Source organism: Aulonocara stuartgranti (genome assembly GCF_965226115.1).
Source record: "Aulonocara stuartgranti genome assembly, chromosome: 22".
In the NCBI taxonomy this organism is placed as follows: Eukaryota; Metazoa; Chordata; class Actinopteri; order Cichliformes; family Cichlidae; genus Aulonocara; species Aulonocara stuartgranti.
Genome location: NC_138957.1, coordinates 34746698 through 34765184, shown reverse-complemented (window position 1 = coordinate 34765184; position 18487 = coordinate 34746698). Strand labels below are relative to the sequence as shown.

General features: G+C 40.8%; 2 gene segments (V, D, J or C); both read right to left on the bottom strand.

The window, feature by feature from the left end:
* The window catches only part of LOC309699554 (Ig kappa-b4 chain C region-like), a 72345-nt gene that overhangs the window by 11378 nt on the left and 42480 nt on the right, over nucleotides 1–18487 (bottom strand).
* Nucleotides 8614–10437, bottom strand: LOC309699549 (Ig kappa-b4 chain C region-like). The segment is given in 2 exons: nucleotides 9916–10437; nucleotides 8614–9182 (listed from the first exon to the last, which is right to left on the bottom strand).

The following is an 18487-nucleotide window of genomic DNA, read 5'->3' as shown; positions in this document are numbered from 1 at the left end:
TCAATAGTACTTTACATACAGTGAGTATAACTGCATTCATACAAATAATATGTGGTATTACATTCTTTCCAAATACCAGCACAGTGGCACAAGTGGTTTAGAAAACACTTTCTCCACAAAGTCTCTTGTATTCCCACTGTGAAGCTTTCAGTTAGGTCACATGATCTTCACCAGCAAGTAGAATTTACTCCAAAAAGTTACATTTATAGAGTTACATTGATTCCAGTAAGTGTGACCCACCACTGTACACCACCATAAAATCACTGACTAAATGCTTTCCATGAAATATTTAATGCTACAAACATGAACGAAGGAATTTAGAAAAGATTTGAATTTCTTACTTCTCTACATCTTAGCAAAGAGCAACTGTTAAATGAACTTATTTTAAATATAATCAGTTAGTAGTTCTTCAGAACCAATCAGGATCTGCGTGGCGTACAGAATGTTGTAAAAACATGTAGTGAAGTCCAGACCTTTACTTTTTCACATTGTGCCTCTAAACTTGGTCAGATGATTTCCATACAGAGGCACTTTGCATCAGCAGCACCATGCTCCAGTGCTCTGGGAGAGTTTATAGTCCTGAGAGTTGAACACTGGATGACTGACAGCTGTCCTTCATCACAACAGAAGCCACAGAAATCCTCCTCATCAAAAACATGACTTTGATCTGCGTCCTCATCTGGACTCTCCTCTGCTGCTGCTTCACAGGTAAAGTCCAGAGAATCAAACTCCTCTCCTCTATCAACATCTGTCCCTCTGAAATGAAGCCCACAAAACCATGAAGCTGCTTTATGTTTTTGTCTCTGTGTCCTCAGAGTCCAAACCTCAGGTCCCAGTGACTCAGCCTGGAGCAGTGAGCTCTGCTGTGGGAGGATCTGTGAGCATCAAGTGTACGACCAGTCAGGATGTTTATGGCAACAGCTATTTATCCTGGTACCAACAGAAAGATGGAGGAGTTCCCAAACTGCTCATTTATACTGCTACCACTCGACAATCAGGGATTCCAGCTCGTTTTACAGGCAGTGGATCAAACAAAGATTTCACTCTGACCATCAGTCAGATTCAAGCTGAAGATGCAGCAGTTTATTACTGTATGGGTGCATTTGATAGCAGATACTGGGAACTGCGCACACAGTGAAAAACAGTCGTACAAAAACCTCCCTCAGTCAGACTGAACAGAAACTGAAGTGACTGCTGCAGCTGGAAGATACTGCAGAGACTGATACAGTTCACTGAGGACACACACACACACACACACACACACACACACACACACACACACACACACACACACACACAGCTTTTCAGGCAACTTTCACAAAATGCAATGATATCCAAATCTCATAATCATATCAATTTAAACCAGGACCTTTTTGTTTTCTATTAAATAAATATTAGTGTTTTTATTTGTTTATTGTTGATAAAGTCAAAAATATTTAAAGTCTTGTAAAAACAATGAGTCTCCAAACACTTTTCAGATGGCTGATCCCCAATCAAATAGCAATAATGCTAATACTGATATCAAAAATATTCATTAAAGTCAGAAAGTAGTTTGTATTCAGTCTGAAAATGTACAAATTGCAACATTACTTCATTGTTTACTTTGATGCTGTTTATTAGTTGTATCTCAATACTGGTACGACCTTTTTGACAACACAAACTATTTTCTACATTCATTAAAATGTTGAAATAATCAGTTTTAATAAGCTGTGAAAAATGAAGGGAGAAAATTAATGATTAATAAATATAATATTTTTATTTACAAACATTATCATTGTTATCAAGATAATACATAGGAATACAAGTTATTTACAAACAAACACGATTTACTGTGTGTTAACACAGTAAATCTAATTAGCCTGTTGATTTATCCAATATATGTCTTTTTTTCTTTTTTTTTAACTAGTTTATTTATTTCAATGAATCAGTCTGTTTGTAACCAGATCAAAACTGATGTTTAATAAAATGTGTTAAATGTTTTTTTTATTTTGAAATCCATGTTAATGTATTTATATACATATATAACAAACAGCAGAAATAACAGGACATGTTCTGTTGAAAAATCTTTATTGTTGTAAAATCTTGAGACAAGTTCATAAAACAGGCAACAAAGAGATGAAGAATAAAGAGACTGAGATTGAAAAAGTCTGCAGACTGAGAGCTGTAGCAAAGTTTAAACAACAACAACAACAACAACACAACGTCATGTCCCCAGTGAATCAGCTCAGGACTGTCTGCTGCACCCCGGGGCTCCTGCTCACTTCACAATCAATGCTGCTGCATCTGCGGCCGTCAACGATCCAGGACAGACTCCAGTCTGAGGGAAGCCCTTGTTGGCCAAAACCCGTTTACAAACACAACTCACTAAAACAATTTTCTGCATAAACAGAGATATTTACTATACAATTAACCCTAATCTGAAACCAAGGAAGATGATGCAGAAGAATTTTTATTCATGTAAAATTTAGTTTTTCCACAACTGTTAATAGGAAAATTGTACTTAGTAGTCAGTATAATCTTTTAATGATATAAGTTTGCATATGGTAGAATGCTGCATGTAATCATTTGTGTGTAGAAGTATATAGTTGGTGGCATAGTGAAAGAATGTCTCATCCTAGGGGGCCTGTAACACTTCAAGGTGTTTCAGCGTCCACCCCCACATCCTGGGAGCATGGGGAGAGGTCGTACCTTGTTTTATTGTTTTATTGTTTTAACGTAGTGTAGCCTGGCTAAATTAACCAGCCCAGAACACAGATTATCTTTGGGGTTCTTTTAATCTGTATGATAAAGTAAGCGCTCAGAAGAAAATAAAAAGGTTGTAAAAATAAAGAAATAAAATTGTTACAGACAGTTCTTATCCAGTAACAGCTTTGTGCACTGGTAACCCACTGCTACTGCAGGTTATTTCCCCAACTTTATCAGCATCTGGAACTCAAGGACGTCTAGCGTCATTTTGTGTCTGATATAAACCCATACATAAATAAAACAAACTTAGCAGTGCAAAAATAACTGTAGTGGCTTCTCCTGCTAAGATACAGAGCCAAGATTAAACAGTTAACAAGGTACATTTCCCTCTTACCCACAGAGATAGTATAATACAAGTGTGGACTCAAATACATACAGTGCATTAATTCAGCAGAAAACGGAATATAGATCCCTCTGAGATGAACGGCGAAGTTGGTTGCAGCAACTCCTGGTGCCTTAACTGTTGCACACTTTGCATTTAAAACATATCAGGCAGCGACAAAAGGCAATTGCACACCCACATAACACCAATGCAAGCTAGCTCTCCCGTGAATGTCTCTGTAGATCCCCATGAACCCTTGCGCTCTCAGAGGTACCCCAAAAGAAACAGCGCCATCCAGTGTCCCATAATATCGAACTTCCACCTGGCTACAGTAGCTATGTCTGTTTTAGTCTAAGTCCCTTTTGTTTAGATGAACTGTTAGACTTCTTCACTGTGTTATCTAGGGTGAACCATCTAGGGTGAGGGGGAGACTACCCTCTTCCTGACCAAGGATGTTCCTTTTGTGCTGTTATATGACCCTTTGATCAGCAGGACCACACACACACACACACACACACACACACACACACACACGCACCCACTGAAGTATAAATAAAGACCGGGGCAGTTTCTCAGCGTGAGCCTCAGTGCTGGAGGCTGCCCTTGCTAGCAAGAAGTTCTGTGTGTTTCTCTTCTCTGAGTCTTTACTGAAGAAGTGTTTTAGAGTATATTTCTTAACAACAACTTACTGTGAAGATCATATAAAGAAAAAACATTGAAGGAACTGGTTTATCAACAGCAAGTAGGTAAAAATTTCAAACACAAATTTAGACATAAATTTCTGTCAGCCTCCCTGTGATATCAGGAAAAACAACAAAATAAAGTTTTGATGCTTTTTTTTATCTCACCCAACAGCCAACAACTGAAGCAAATATAACATATTATTTTTATCATTTTAAAGGGTAAAAACTTACGTCCAACATCCAGTCTGGTTCCTCCACCAAAAGTCTACCACAGTGATACAAACTCATTGAGCCGCCGTACAAAAACCTCTGAGAGAGACACGGCTCTCTGACTCTGAAACAAAACAAACTCAACAAATGATTTTTTTTGCACACTTTATCAGTCCCGTAGAAAATTAGTCCTGTGCACATAACCCATTCACATTGTGAAGCAGTGAGCAGCTGCCAATCCAGCACCCAGGAGTAGTGAGTAGAGACGGTACCTTGCTCAGGGGTACCTCAAGGCAGCCATTCTGTGGATTTGAATCCCTGAACTTAAAATTAGGGGGCGAGCACTCTACCTACTGAGCTATCGCTGCACTTTTTTTTTTTTTTTTTGGGGGGGGGGGTGTCAATGTATTCCCTGTGTAATTCTGGCAGCTGATGTGAAGCATTCTTTAGTAAGATTACACAACCTTTATTGTAATTTTTCTATATTGCTTACTCATTTCAAAGCTATCTATATAACATGTTACACGTGGAGTATTGTGACAAACTAGCTGATCCATCATTCAACAACATGACAAAAGTAAGTGAAATTTTATTTATGTAGCACCTTTCAAGACAAGCGGGTGCTTGCTCATAATGCTTACAAAAGTGTGCAATGAATTACAATGAAGAAATAAATGAATAGAAATGAATAACAAGACAAAAACTAGAGGTTTGCATTAGAATCCTAAATGTATGCAGAGTCGAGCGTTACCCCAAGAGTCCAGACAGAGGATTTAATTGTAAAAACCATTCTTTAACATGCGAGCTGATTGAAGCAAGTCCCTGTTGGAGTCAGATGATTTCCATAGAGAGGCACTTTGCATCAGCAGCACCATGCTCCAGTGCTCTGGGAGAGTTTATAGTCCTGAGAGTTGAACACTGGATGACTGACAGCTGTCCTTCATCACAACAGAAGCCACAGAAATCCTCCTCATCAAAAACATGACTTTGATCTGCGTCCTCATCTGGACTCTCCTCTGCTGCTGCTTCACAGGTAAAGTCCAGAGAATCAAACTCCTCTCCTCTATCAACATCTGTCCCTCTGAAATGAAGCCCACAAAACCATGAAGCTGCTTTATGTCTTTGTCTCTGTGTCCTCAGAGTCCAGAGGACAGATCACAGTGACTCAGCCTGGAGCAGTGAGCTCTGCTGTGGGAGGAACTGTGAGCATCAAGTGTACGACCAGTCAGGATGTTGGTGTTTGGAACAACAACCATCTTTTAGCCTGGTACCAACAGAAAGATGGAGGAGTTCCTAAACTGCTCATTTACTTTGCTAGCACTCGATATTCAGGGATTCCAGATCGTTTTACAGGCAGTGGATCAAACTCTGACTTCACTCTGACCATCAGTGGAGTCCAGGCTGAAGATGCAGCAGTTTATTACTGTCTGAGTTATCATGAGATCAACAGTCAAGCTGTGTTCACACAGTGAAAAACAGTTGTACAAAAACCTCCCTCAGTCAGACTGAACAGAAACTGCAGTAACTTCCAGCTGCAGCAGAGACTGACACAGTTCAATGAGCACAAACACAATTTCATGAACAGACTGAATTTTTCATTATAAAACTTAAAAATCAAAAGTTCACTGTTAAATGATTATTATTGTGGAAACTGAGATTTCCTGAGTTTTGAGTGGGTAGAAAGCAGTTTCCATCATAATAATCATTTTACAGTGAACTTTTGATTTTTAAGTTTTATAATGAAAAATTCCAGTGTGGTTCCTCCAGCAAAAGTGGATTCTGAAACTGAACAGCCAATCAGAGCAGAGTTCAGGATGAATAAAGTCACTTAGTGTATTAGTGTGAACTCATCTGCCTTCTGCAAAGAGGACCTTCTGTTCATTTAGATCAGCCACAGAAGAGCTCAGGCACACATTTCATAAACAGCTTCACTATCATTAGCTCACACACTGATGCTAAATCAGTAACATTTCAAGCCAAACACCACCCAGCCGAGTTACAGCATCTCCAACACCACCACCCTGAGCCCTGGAGCTCCTCAGGGTTGTTTGTTTCCTCAGCCCACTGCTGTTCAAGGTCAAGTTTCAAGTTTCAGGTTTTATTGTCATGTACAGATAAACAGTGTAGCCACATTAATCCATAATGAAATTCTTTGGCTCCTCAGCTTTACAAGAGCATATAGAGAGTGTGCAGTTATGTTAAGAAGAAAATAACAGAATTTAGCAGTAGAAACTGATTCTCCAAGACTCTGGAGCTGTGTCGTCCCTCTGATGTATTCATTTTTCATCTTGTTCGTCCTGATCACTCCCAGTGACAAGCTCAACATCTGCACCTGTGCCACCTTGAACTCGGCCTCCTGTCTTTTCGTCAGTGCCCTCGTTCCCAAACCATATATCACAGCAGGTCTTCCTTCTGTCACAAATTACCCCTGACACTCGTCTCCACCCACTCCACCCTGACTGCACTCTCTTCTTCACCTGCCGTGTGCACTTTCCGTTGCTTTGGATGGAACAGGACACAAGACTGTAGCCTTGTATCCTCACTGTAGGGGGTCAGCACCCATTGTAGAGAAAGAGAGAGAGAAACTGTTCAGTGTTTCACTTCCCCTGCTAAGCTCAGTGACCATGGCAACAGATAGGCATCATTGCCAAATCAGAACAAAGTTGTAAGCAGACATTTGGTTCATTTCACATATTTGTGTTTAAACAGTTAATTTAAAATATCAGATCAAAGAAGCAGAAATGTCTAAAATGATAAAAGTTTGAATCCAAATGTCAAAGACGGGAGGCCGTGGTGGAGGTGGCAGAGATTTCCATTAGGAGTGGCCAGGATGGATAAGATTATAACTAAGCACATCAAAGATTAGAATGATTACACCTAAGAGAGCTGAGGTGATATGAAGCTTCCAGGCAGGAGGAAAAGAGGAAGATCTCAGAGTTTGTTCATGGATGAAGGAGGACATGCAGAGAGTTGGTGGGACAGAAAAAGATGATCTACTCTGGTGACCCATACAGGGAGCAGTGAACGTCAGACAGACGTGATGATCATGTCTATGTTGGTTCCGCCGGTCCATGATCAATTCTGGGCATTTGGTTGTCCAACTATGACAACCTGGACGTCAATGTGACCTTCAACATTTAAACTTTGGACTGGGTCATTTTTCAGACATCATGTGCACGTCTATTACAGGTAGTGGTCAAAAATCTCACGGTTGGGATCTGATCACGGTTTTAAGTGATGGATCGGATCAATTTTCAGATCAGCAAAAAAAGACAAAATTTTAACATTTACTTATTAACTTATTTAAGTATTTTTTGCCTATTAAAAAATTCAACTCAAGACTCATTCCACGCAATTATATAAAAACAAATTAAGGTACAGTATAGGGCAGTACAGGGCTTTGTATCTAACACTCTGCTGTGATATAACGAGCGGTCACGGTCACGTAGCTTTCCGTTGCCATGGAGGTCCACCCATTTGTAGTTGGGCAACAGAAGAGGACAGTTCAGCCATAGCTTTAAACTTTTCCTGCTCATACATGCCTGGGTACAATCTTGTCACTGAAGTGGACACGCAACGGGATATCATAGCGTGGCTCAAGCATGTTCATCATAGTTTAAACAAGTGCTGTCAGCGTAAATCTGCTTAAAATGATGTTAATGCCATAACTGCATTAACGCGGCAAATCTCCGTTAACTAGTTACCACAGATCACACCGTGCGTGGGGCTGCACGGCATCAATGCGTCAACTAACGCGTTGACTAGTTGTTTTGCACAACGGAATACGGCCTCCCGTCTGCAGCTAAACACCCCGATAGCTTCCGAAATAGCTTTAGCCCGGTCGGATTGGGCAGCAAAGGGCTGCTTAAATACCACAAACTCCTCTGCTCCTCCACTTGGACCGCTAGCGCTGACCATACCCATATGGAAAAGAAATAGAAAAAACTTGCATCAGATGTGGCCTACTTCATATAGTGAATCATATAAGGCTTATATGATTTACTCATGAAAGTGGCCACTTTCATATATTGTTTTAGTAAGTATCCAAAACATACAAGGTTCATTTATATAATTTTTCTAGGGATCTTATATCTGTTTTCACTCTTGTATGCTTTCATCCCAGTTTCACACAAGACAGATACAAACTTTATAAGATTTATATATATCTTTTCCATATGAGTAGCTATCGCTTGACAGACTGACCACGCGCACCATACACACACTTTTTCTTCTTTTTCGAATCTTCGGATCACGTGTGTACCGAACCGTGGAGTGGGATCGGCTCGGATTACGGATCAACCGTGATCCGTTGCACCACTAATTACAGGTGCAGGAAAATTACATCATTAATAAATATAATATTTTTATTTACAAATATCATCATTGTTGTTATCAACACGATACATATGAATGCAGATTATTTACAAACAAACATGATTTACTGTGTCAGCCTGTTGATTTTTCCAGTATATATTTTTTCATTGACATTTTCCTGTTTTTCTTTAACTGGTTTATATATTTTAATTAGTCAACTTAATTGTTTGTAACCAGATTGAAAATGTTATCTAATAAAATGTGTTGACATTAAAAATGTTGAAATCCATGTTAATATATTTATACATATATAACAAACAGAAGAAATAACGAGCAATGTTCAGGTGAAAAATCTTTATTGCTGTAAAATCTTGAGACAAGTTGTTAAAGCAGGCAACTAAGAACTTAAGAATAAAGAGACTGAGATTGAAAAAGACTGCAGACTGAGAGCTGTAGCAAAGTTTTAAAAAAAAAGCAACAACACCCCCCCCCCCCCCCCCCCACGAAAACAAACAAACAATCAAAAAAAACAACACAAAAAAACCAAAAAAAAAACCAGCATCATGCCCCCAGTGAATCAGCTCAGGACTAGGAACACTGGTCTCTCATCAGAGTCTCTGAGAGTGGAGTATCGGAGCCCCTCGTGGCCTCACAGGTCACAGAGCCCACCTTCTCCCACTGGTCTGCAGGGAGCCTCAGGGTGCTGCTCCAGCTGTAGTGGCCGTCATTCTGCAGCGCCCCGGGGCTCCTGCTCTCCTCTCCACTGCTGCTTCTTCCATCCACCTTCCAGGACAGCCTCCAGTCTGAGGGGAAGCCCTTGTTGGCCACACACATGACTGTAGCCTTCCCCTGCTGCAGCTCCTCACTAGAGGGCGCCAGCACGGTCAGGTAGGGGGGGACTCGACCCACTGCAGAGAGAGAGAGAGAGATGTTAGAGAAACTGGGAGTTGAAACTGCTCTTCAGCTGTTTCACTTCTCTATCTGAGATTGGTAACCATAGTAACAGACAGGCTTCACTGCTGAACCATGGCAACAGACGAGTTTCAGTACCAAAGATAAAAATATTAAAGCGTTTCTTTGACTTCTGATGTCCTCGTCTGTTATCTGTGAACTATTACTTAGTTTTACAATTAGAATTAAAATAATCAGAAAATTAATTTGTCAAAATTTTATTGAACCTCTATATTTAAACCATTTAGTATGTAAAACAGGAAAAAACAAACTTATTTTTTGTATTTGGACATAATAAAAAATAAGTAAACGACACATTAAATCTCATAAACTGAGCCCAACTCAGTCAGCATAGAGTATGGTTAAATGGTAACCATATGGCAGTAATTTTAAATAAATAAACAACAATGATCAGAAATTATTTGCAGATTCTTCAGCAAAAGGTTAAAACATTGAAACAAAAACGTAACGTCTATGAACTGTTTTTGAAGATAAAATTCTAAAAAAAGTTTTACAATTTTGAGTTTCAGTGAAACAAAATGCACAAGAAGATTTTAAACTGAAGGCAGAAGATAAACTATGATAGTAAATTGCATAATTATGAGATAAAATAAAGCATTTTTATAAGACTATAAAATCAGCATTAAGAAATATATAATTTAGCTTCATAAATGAGTGAAATGTACTTACAGTTAACATCCAGTCTGGTTCCTCCACCGAACGTGTACCACAGTGATACAAACTCATTGAGGCGCCGTACAAAAACCTCTGACTGTAGAGAGACACGGCTCTCTGACTCTGAGACAAACAAACTCAACAAAATCATTCACTGTTTGCATAATTTTATAAAAATAAAAACTGAAAAAGAAACAGTGCAACATGCTTTTATAAATTGCATTTTTAAAATTAGATTCACACTTCAGATAATTTTATTAATTCCAAAGTTTGTTTGCAGCTTTCCCACACTACCTGCTCACATGGTCAAACTCACACAGCCTACAGTCTTTAAACAATAATCACAAGCACTGTTGCACGTCAAGGCAGAGATAAACAAGCAATGAGGTCAAGGAAAAAGTAAATAAATACATCAAAATGAACAAAAATGTTCAAAATAAATAAACAGAATATGAAGGGTAAATGTCTGAAAATGAAGAATCACAGAAACATTCATCTAAACGACTCCTGTCAGCGTTCAGGAATCTAACAGCTGAGGGAATGAAGGATTTGAAGTTTCTGTTTGTTCTACACTGAGGTTCAAGGTAACGGTGACCTGAGAACAACTTCCTGAACTCAGATGACAAAACACGTTCAGGATGGATAATAATGTTTTTGTCCTTCATTTTCAGAGTGTCTCTCTGCCTGACCTCCGTGGTTTTGGAGCAGGTATTTATAAATAAAACACTGATCCAGCAGTTCAAGAAATGACTTTCTATAAATGGGCATTAAAAGTGTCATGGTCAGGGGGAGCTGGCTGTGTTTTTCCATGATGTCTCTGTGCTTCCACCTCTGGGCGGAGCCCTCGTCAGCACACCTGCCATGCTCACCTGATTGTGATCCAGGACAAGCGGCAGTGTTTAAGACCAGCATCAGCATCTCTTCTTTGCTGGTCTGTCTGCTCAAAACATGTTAGTCACTGTCACTGGCTGGTTTTCTGACCCAGCGCTCTGAGTGTATTTTGTATTCGTCTTATGTTAGATTTGTGATTATAGTTCATGTGTTATTCCTATTTAACTTTTAGTTGAGGTTAAAGTTAGCCATTATTTATCATTGTCTTCTTGGTTTCTGTGTTTGGGTTCTTGTCTAGTTTATCATGTGTGCCAAGTCTGCTAAACTGGTATTATCTTGTCTGTGTTTCCTGTTTTATTATGTAAAGGTCCTGTGTTTCCCTTGGTCAGTGTGCTTAGTTTTATACCTCCTCGGGCTGTGTCCCAATCCAGTGACCGCACGCTTCGGAGTACGCGCAGTTCACGTACTACGTACGGTGCGTACTATGAGTACGAGAAGTGCGGAAGTGAGAGGCTTGTGAAATGGGACGGTCTATCCTTCGTCGCGCTGTTCAGGTTGCGTAGCAACCATGATACTATCCGTGAGAAATGTTTCATACAGCTTTGTTTGACAGAAATGAAGGAGAAAAAAATGTTTTGTTGGTCATTCATTTTTGTCATGACATCACTTTGATTAGTTGAGTATCTGAGGCTGAGACCACAGGACTGTAAAACATGATTGTTGGGCTTCATTTCTGTACTGAGCAGTCATTTAAGATTAGCTAGTAAATTACAATTAGCTCATGTTGTTCATGAGACTAAAATCATCTCACTGTGGTAATGTAAATATAATATGGCCAGTATTATATGTATTGTCAGATTATTATGATATATATATATAAAAAACACCCAGCACGCCCCTGCGGGCGGTTTATCCTTCAAGCTCGGGTCCTCTACCAGAGGCCTGGGAGCTTGAGGGTCCTGCGCAGTATCTTAGCTGTTCCCAGGACTGCGCTCTTCTGGACAGAGATCTCCGATGTTGTTCCCGGGATCTGCTGGAGCCACTCGCCTTATTCATGTAGCCCCTTCCGCCGGGGTTACTTGCGTAGTAGCATTCCAACAACGCCCTGTTTTCGTCTCTTGCCCACCGATGCCTTCTTGTTCCAGTAGCCCACTTTTCGTCAGGGTGCCCTGGTTCCTCAACACCTGACGCGGACCTTGTTGATCCGGGCGACGTCCGAGCCGGCATGCCTTCATATTTATCTGTCCCGCTCATGTCTGCGGTAGGCTTGCTTATATATATATATATATATATATATATATATATATATATATATATATATATATATATGTATATTACAGCAGTGAGCTTGAACTCTGAGTCAAAGATTCAAGTTGCAGTTTCAGAGGGACAAATATTGTTCGTTTAATATGTTGCCATTATTACATTTGGCTCAATGCTTACATACATGTGTAAAAAGCAAATGTACGAGCTGTGATAACTGTGTCTGATAGAATGAAGAGTAGACTGATATATTAAATATTCCTTTATTGGGTGAGAAAATCAGACCATGTCATAACTGCTGTAAGTCACACAGAATAGATATCAGAGCCTTAAACAGGCTGACTTCTGCTAAATGGGTCAAACTGGGCAGAAAGTCTACAAACACATAACATCCTTATAGAATATGATGTAACACTATAGATCAACTTAGCTCAGAATATATAAAGCATATAAACAATTACAGCAATATGATGGTAAATGGCCTGTATTTATATAGCGCTTTACTAGTCCCTAAGGACCCCAAAGCGCTTTACATATCCAGTCATCCACCCATTCACACACACATTCACACACTGGTGATGGCAGCTACATTGTAGCCACAGCCACCCTGGGGCGCACTGACAGAGGCGAGGCTGCCGGACACTGGCGCCACCGGGCCCTCTGACCACCACCAGTAGGCAACGGGTGAAGTGTCTTGCCCAAGGACACAACGACCGAGACTGTCCAAGCCGGGGCTCGAACCGGCAACCTTCCGATTACGAGGCGAACTCCCAACTCTTGAGCCACGATCGCCCGTGATGCAACAAACACAGCAGTGCTACTAATCCGAAATACTCAAAGCTTCATAGAACTGGAAAAAACATTTATTTTAGCTCCATTCTGCTGCTGATACAGACTTTAGGTTTCTGAACATTAAACTTGTTGCTGCCTTTCATAGTGTGTAACTTGAAGGCCCTGAGTACTTTCTCCCACACTGGAAACACTGGGATGATCACATTATTTGAACATTACCTAATAAGACTGATTCAGCACAGACAGTTATGTTAAACTTTCCTAGCAGTCCTTCACAAACAGGGAACAGTCTGTCTATTCTCTCCATCTGTCAGCTGCTGCTGGCTCTTCCTCCTCCTCTTCCTCACACACTGCTGAGTTTGTCCTGGTGGATCATCAGGGCTGCAAAGCCTCACAGATGATGTGCAGCAGTGGCTCCCTCAGTCTGTCCTCACTCTGGACACTTGCAGTCGTCACACATGGACATCAAATGTGTGATAAGCTGCAGGATTCAAACACAAGTGTAACTTATAAACACATGTTCATACTTTTATTCCACAATCAGAGAGAAAGAAACAGAGAGAGAGTGCAGGACAGACAGACAGGTGACAGTCTCAGGTGTACACACTGCTACAAACAGGAGGATTTAGTGTTTGTGTTATTACGAGTGCTAAACAAGAAGAGTTCCAGATGTTACAGTGGACACATGTGTGACTGCTGTGATTAAAGCATCTTTCTTTCAGCTTAACGAGTGAACCGTCAGCTCGTTCAAACACACGTTAAAGTGCGTTTGGCTCGACACCACCGAACAGAGGCAGCAATATAACACAGCTCACATTAACAGTGCAGTGAATCCTGCTTGTGCCGTGATATTCAGGACTGCAAACCGAGCAGCATCACCGACTTTCAGCTTGTTGTGTTTGTGGATATATGACTGACTTTAATTTCCCACAAAATCATCAGATTCTCTTCAAGATTAAGGTCGACGATCGAACGGCGTAGATTTTAAACTAAAGGCTTTAAAACCAAGTTAGTACAAACGTCACTAATGTCACATAACTTTGCCGACATCTGGCCAACAATGTTCTTTGTTATTAAACATTTGCACATAAATAAGTGACATAATATTCAGTAGTTACTTTCAAAAGTTTACTGTTCGACACCAACTTCAGTCATCCGGCAGTTTTTTTTTTCGGAAAAATATCAACACCCACCGATGCGCTATGAATCCTGGGACGAAGCATACACCGACCCATCCTTCAAATTGAGGGAAATAAGGGACACATTTGTCGGCCGCTTTTGGAGCAGCCTTCAAATTGGGACAGCCTTTGTCGCGTTGCTGTGGCGTAATCGGCCTTCAAGGCTACGGACCCTGAATTGTGATACAGCCTGTTTCCTGTTTTAATTTAAAGAGGTCTGTTGTTCCATGTTCAAGGTGTTTTCTTTCCCCGTGGTGTCATTATGTTCCTTCTAATCAGCTGTTTCCCCTTATGTTTCCAGGTCCCCTGATCACCTCCTGTGTGCATTTAGTCTGTGTGTTTTCATTCAATCCACATCCGGTGTCCTGGGAATCCATCCTACTTCACAAACCATCCTACCCGTTGTTTCTGCGCATACGCTGCACATGCGCAAAACACAAAACCCATATTTACTTCATTTTTTTAAGTCATTGTGAATATTTGTTATTGTTATGGTTAGGGTTAGGCCCATGGCTCAGGTGGGCCCTTTCCGGGGGGTGGGGGGCACGGGGGCTCGGTCTTCTCTGGCATGGTCAGCTGTGGTTACATCGCCCCTGGTGCTGTATTAGATAATTACATGGAGAAACCTTTTGAATACAAACGCGCTCACACACAGGTACTCACAGACACACACTATCTTAGCTGCTGCCTCTAAGCATGTTGTGCATTATCGGTCTTGTGTGCTGCTCAGTAACATTCAGTATTTATTATTTACTGTAACTTGTGCTTATCTTGGTTGTTGTTCTCTTTTTGCTCGTTTTCTTCTTTTTTTCCCAGCAGCTGATTTAGTGTCTTTTCCCTCTGTTTTTCTTTTTTGTGTTAGCTTCTTCCCCAACTTGTCGTTTGTTTTTCTTTCCCTTCCTATCCCCCGGTCCTGTCTGTCTTGATTGTAATAACTTAAAGGTAAAAAAATAAAGAAATAAATAATAAAAATCAATCAAGTGGGCCAGTATGGCAAAGCCGTAATGATCCACGCGGGAAAATAAATCTTCAGCATCTTTCTTTTTCCTTCAGACCATAATTCTGATTGCAACAGTGCCGGACAGGACAGAGAAATTATAATAATAATAATAATTTTATAGAAGCATCTGTTGCTGCCCATCAACCTGGGAATCGTTATAAGACCATTTTCAAAGAATCTGAAGTTCATCATTCTGCAGTGACAGAATAAGATAAGTCCCAACAAAGGAGCCAAAAAAGTAAAAATCAAAATACAATGTTTGATTGTGGTTGTGAGCCACCACTGAACATAACAGCTTCACTGCTCCTTGTTACTGATTCTCCAGTTATTTGAACACTGCTGAAGAGAAGAAGACCATTCTTGTAAAAGATTTCCCCGTATGCCATAATAATGGTGGTGACACAAAGCTCTAACACATCTATCTAACATCTCCCTGTCGTCAAACATGGTTTGAACTGTCTGGTATCCTTGGAGTACACAGCATACGATTCATGACATTTCCATTCTCATTAGAGTATTCAGTGATCCCTCAGACATTTTAATCCAAGAAGACACCATTCATACTTCATTTAGACGAACTGTAACGGAATAAGTGGTTCAGGAAAATCTGTCCTGGAAACAGAACAGCCTGATGGATTATGAATGGCTTGTGTAAGTCACATGCCAAAGATCAAGTGAAAAATTCTCTCTTTAGTAAACAGCATCATCAGATTGATACACGTTTCCGTGTCAGTCAGTCAGATGATTTCCATAGAGAGGCACTTTGCATCAGCAGCACCATGCTCCAGTGCTCTGGGAGAGTTTATAGTCCTGAGAGTTGAACACTGGATGACTGACAGCTGTCCTTCATCACAACAGAAGCCACAGAAATCCTCCTCATCAAAAACATGACTTTGATCTGCGTCCTCATCTGGACTCTCCTCTGCTGCTGCTTCACAGGTAAAGTCCAGAGAATCAAACTCCTCTCCTCTATCAACATCTGTCCCTCTGAAATGAAGCCCACAAAACCATGAAGCTGCTTTATGTTTTTGTCTCTGTGTCCTCAGAGTCCAGAGGACAGATCACAGTGACTCAGCCTGGAGCAGTGAGCTCTGCTGTGGGAGGATCTGTGAGCATCAAGTGTAGGACCAGTCAGGATGTTTATAATATCGCCTATCACTATCACCACTTAGCCTGGTACCAACAGAAAGATGGAGGAGTTCCTAAACTGCTCATTTACCTTGCTACCACTCGAGAATCAGGGATTCCAGATCGTTTTACAGGCAGTGGATCAAAGTCTGACTTCACTCTGACCATCAGTGGAGTCCAGGCTGAAGATGCAGCAGTTTATTACTGTCAGAGTTATCACTACATCAACAGTCAGCGTGTGTTCACACAGTGAAAAACAGTCGTACAAAAACCTCCCTCAGTCAGACTGAACAGAAACTGAAGTGACTGCTGCAGCTGGAAGATACTGCAGAGACTGATACAGTTCACTGAGGACACACACACACACACACACACACACACACACACACACACACACACACACACACACACACACACACACACACACACAAAGAGACATTTGAGATCAATCTAAAAATAGTTTCTTTGTCTTTTTCCTTTAAATTTAACTAAAAATAAGTCAAGAGGTTCCGAAGTTGAGAACAGTTGAGAAAACTCTTGATCATGACCTTTGACCTCAGTTTCATACTACCAGCACCACAATATCATCTATGATTTGTTAAATTTGAACAATTATCAGTAAAATAAGACCTTCCTGTTAACATATACAAAAATACAATCATTAAATATCATACAGCTCGACATAAAAACACATTTTATTTTAAATAATCTAAACATAAATTTGCGGCTCAAAAACAGAAGTCATGAGTTGCTTTCATGATTAAATCACATGTGACCATAACTACACATACATAACATCCAAATCATATGCAGTGACATATTTGTCACATGTATACAACCCTTACTCTGAGATTCAAAGTTCATCCTGCACTTTAGACTTTCAGATGAAACAACCTCACCTCGAGTTACAGTCAGTACCTGTTGAGGAGCTTTCAGTGACAACACACGATCAGATAGAAGCGTCCATTTATTATTGACATGTATGTGCTAAAAATAGCTTTTGTCCAGATTCACTGAGAAGTTTGTATCCCAATCTTTAAACACACGAAGGATCAAGCGCTAACACTTCTAATTTTAGCAGCCACACCACCACATGTAAACTGCTGCGTCCATCTGGATTTTGACGTGACCGACACAATGCATTATGGGACTGTTGTTCACGCCAATCTGAGTTTATAATGGAAAAAGGAGCCAGAGGTTGGTTTGGTGTTTTAAAGTTAAAATTTGGAGATTAGCTGCTCTGCTGCAAAATGATGCAGTCGCTCATCTGACCGAACAGAAGCATTTTATGGAGTGGACTAATTTTTGTGCTCAAAGCTTGGAACCATCAACAAGGCTCAGGTAGCAGCTGGAAGAAGAAAAACAATATTTCAGAAAACATGTTTTTGTGATCTCAGCTCTGTTGGTAAGTTATAATGCCAGCACATGTAACTGTTGTAGCCACTCATAACCAGTCTCAATCATTTCCGTCCAATTGCACTAACCCGTGTCATCACCAAGTGCTTTGAGAAACTGGTTCGGGGACACAGGATGAAAACCAAAACCTAAGAATAAACTGGGAAAAGCTACGCAAAAACAAACCTGAAACCTTGAGGTGAGAAACAGAGACGCAGGGAGAATACACGAGAACATGGAGGGGAACAACACAGACAAACCAGCAACTACTAAGACAGAAGACACGACTTAAATACACTCAGAGAACACGGGGAGATTACACACAGGTGGGGGACACAGCTGGGAGTGATTAACGTGACGAGACAGGGGAGGCAACTGAAAACACTCACATAAGACGCAGACCTTCACAATAAAACAGGAAACACATACACGCACTGACACAACACACAAACTTCACACAGACTGGGGAACACAGAACATAGGAACATGAAATGTGAACAAGGAACGTACAAGAAACCCAAAATAAACAGAACCACAGAATAAACACGGAGTTGCAGACTCCGGATCATGACAAGAACCTGCCTCCCCCCACTCTGCACCCACACCAATTCACATACCGGACTAACAGATCCACCGAAGACGCCATAGCCATTGCTCTCCACACAGCACTGACCCACCTGGGACAACAGGGGAGCTATGTCAGAATGCTCTTCATCGACTTCAGCTCAGCATTTAATAAAATAATACCAGACATTTTGATAACCAAGTTAGCAAACCTGGGGCTCCTACCACCCACCTACTGTTGGATAAAGGACTTCTTGGTCAACAGACCCCAGCAGATGAAACTGGGTCCTCACCTCTCTTCCCCTCACACTCTCAGCACCGGCTGGGTACTGAGCCCGCTACTCTACTCCCTCCACACATCTGACTGCAGTCCCGTCCGCCCAGAGAACATCATTGTCAAATTTGCTGATGACACAACGGTGGTGGGGCTGATCAC